This window comes from Lucilia sericata, unplaced genomic scaffold (genome assembly GCF_015586225.1).
Source record: "Lucilia sericata isolate MDLA Ls3-8-SP2 unplaced genomic scaffold, ASM1558622v1 Contig002255F_arrow, whole genome shotgun sequence".
NCBI lineage: Eukaryota > Metazoa > Arthropoda > Insecta > Diptera > Calliphoridae > Lucilia > Lucilia sericata.
Window position 1 is genome coordinate 66,840 of NW_023996078.1, and position 3,362 is coordinate 70,201.

Here is a 3,362-nt window from a genome sequence, read left to right on the forward strand (position 1 = left end):
GTACTTTTTCTTATCAACATAATTCATTTTACCCCCACAACAGGTATGGGAAATTGACAATGAAATATACGCAGACTAATCAAAAAACCAGTCTATATACTATATTAGTCAATAGACTAGTGCATTGATTATTCAATAGACTAGTCAACTGACTTGTTTATAGACCAGTCTATAGTGCAGTTAATGGATTAGTTCATCGATTAGTCAATAGACTAGTTAATGACCAGTCTATAGAGTAGTTCATGGATTAGTCAGTAGACTAGTCCATAGACTAATCAACAAATTAGTACATAAAGTAGTTAATAGAATAGTTCAAAGGCTAAACCACAGACTAGTCAATTGATTGGTCCATAGAATATTCAGTAGACTAGTCGATGGACAAGACTATATAGTTGATTAGTCGATAGTCTAGTCTATCCACTAGTCAGCAGAATAATTTATAGACTAGTCAGTAGACAATAGGGATGCCAAACGGGACTGGCTTTTACAAATCCCGGGATTCGGGATTTTGAAAATTGCAATCCCGGGATATTTCGGGATCCCGGGATTTTTCGGGATCCCGGGATTTTTCGGTATTTCGGGATTTTACGGGATTTCGGGATTACATGAATTTAATTATTTTATATATGAAAATCTTTAAATCATCATATTTGTAAGAAAATTGTTTAATTTTGTGGAAATTTAACAGACAGAAGATATATTTAAATTAAAACAATCCAATTAATTCCAATTTTTAAATAAAAACTTTCAGAATTGAATAATTTCTGAAACTTTTTAAATACATACTTACTTCCTAAATAAAAATAAATATCAAGTTCCGAAATTTGACATAAGCACTTTTTAAAACCTCATACTGTTCCATGTGAACTAAAATTATAACAGATACCAATTCAATTAATCGAACATCAATTTAGAACCCTATTCTTTGAAAAATATTTGGAATTTTACTCAAATACATATTAGTTTTGGAACATATTATTATATTCGTAGTATTAATTTAAAATTTTAGGTGCATTCAGAACAAGGTAAATTTACCTTTACCGGTATCATTCAGATTTGTAGAAAGTTAGAAATGTAAAATCCTCTAGTATTGAAAAATAAAGTTTGTATTCGACTGTGCCGAAATTAAATACCCACCATCAAAATATTGTAATGTATTGATATTAATATCAGCATCAATGTGATTTTCAGAGGAGGTCCAATTAGGTTTTTTTGTGTCAATTTTGTTCCAAATTTGCAGCCCAAATAGAATGAGTCTTCTAACTCGTGTTTTCAGCTTACAGACACAGAATGTGTATACTTTTTGGGTCGGTCTACGACCAACATTGCAATGTGCTAACAAGTAAAAAGTTATAGTTGGGCGAAGCCTACCATAACCCTACACCAGTTATAAAATAAATGTGATTTATTGTTCATAATAAAGCATATAAGTTGAATTGTACCTTGCCTCAGATATAATTTAGCTATTTTTTGTTGAATAAAATTGTGTACATTTAAGTCATATTTCGAAGGAGGCTTTGCATAGGGGCTAGGGTCAAATGAGGCCGCATCATCAAAAATACATCAGGGTCATGAAGGCTAGTATAGAACTTGGTTTTGCAGCTTTTTGTCGAGTTACGAGTATATTGAACATAATTATGAACTTAAAAACCCTATTTGGGGGGTTCAGTTGTATGGGGGCTAGGTCAAATATTGGACCGATGTTATCCATTTTCAATAGGATCCGTCTCTAGTACAATAGAAGATCATGCAAAATTTCATTGAATTATCTTCAAAATTGCTGTAGTTTGATTACAAGGTTTACACGGACGGACGGACAGACGGACGGACATAGCTAAATCGACTCAGAAAATGATTCTGAGCCGATTGGTATACTTTAAGGTATAGGACCAATATTATTGTGTGTAACAAACATCAGCACAAACCCAATATACCCTCCCCACTAAAGTGGTGTAAGGTATAAAAACGAAGTGAATAAATAAATTTATATGTGCTATGTGTATGGACTCATACCACTTTAAAAAATAAAAGGTTCAAATATGTATAAAATTAGCTCTGCGGAATTTTGTTTTGCATGAGTCAAAAATAAAATAAGATCGTAATTTTCAAATTAATGAAAATTATGGCTCAAAAAAAGAAATAAAAACAGTTTTTTGAAACAAATCCTAATCCCGAAAAAATCCCGGGATTTATTTTCCAAATCCCGGGATTCGGGATTTGCCAATCCCGAAAAATCCCGGGATTTTCGGGATCGGGATTTCGGGATTGGCATCCCTAGTAGACATGTCTTAATAAGTTCATTGACTAGTCTGTAGACTAGTAAATAGTCTTATATTTAGACTAGACCACTGTTACGATTTTTGTTCAACAATAATTATCAAAACATTTTTACAAATTTAACTCCAAATAAATATAAACATTTTCAAACACTATGGATTGGTATACTTCCCCATGTAACTCGCATGCTAGATATTTTATTTTCTTTTACATCTTATTTTAGTTCTCACGCTTTTTATATACATATGTGCGTAAGATTATGTATCAAATCATACACATTACTGAATATCAATCTCATTTTTTTTGCAGAAATACTTTTGTCTTTTTTCCACAAACGTAAATCCAATTGCATTTTTTTTTATCATTAATGTCTCATTGGAAATTAATTGCGCACTTATTAAATTCTTTAATTACGCACTTTACTTATGATCATCTTACTTGGTAACATTCGATTTATTCTCGAATTAAAAGTTGATATAGTAAGACGTGTTTTAAAATCTATAATGATTAAAGTGTGACAAAGTTAAAAATTTTTCCATGTGGAGTTTTGACAATTATATAATATTTTATAATAATTTAATCTATATCCACATATATCCCGATCTCAAAAGACAAATTTATACCAAATTTCATAAATTGGAGATTTTCCTCCAAAATCCAAATACATATCACAAAAGGACCACGTGTGAGTCCACCTAACTAAGGTGAAATTCCATACAATTCCTAATAGCAACATATTAAACCTCCAAGTAAATAATATTTTGACTATTGGTATCACAGTGACAGAGTTTACTCCTTAACATCAATATTGATACCTCATGATCCACGTGGCCAATAATATTAACCAACATTAAGTCAGGAACTACACAATTCCGGGAGAAAACCAATGCCTTCAATTTATTAAATACTAAATATTACTATTAATGGAAATCACATGCTGAATAGTCCAAAATTACTCATAAATTTATCATAAAAGGAAAAACTTAACCTAAATTCCTAGAATTGAATATTTAACTTCAATTTGCAAAGAAAATCACATTGTTAATCCAAAAAAATTAATCTTAAATTGTCTAGAAAATTTAATT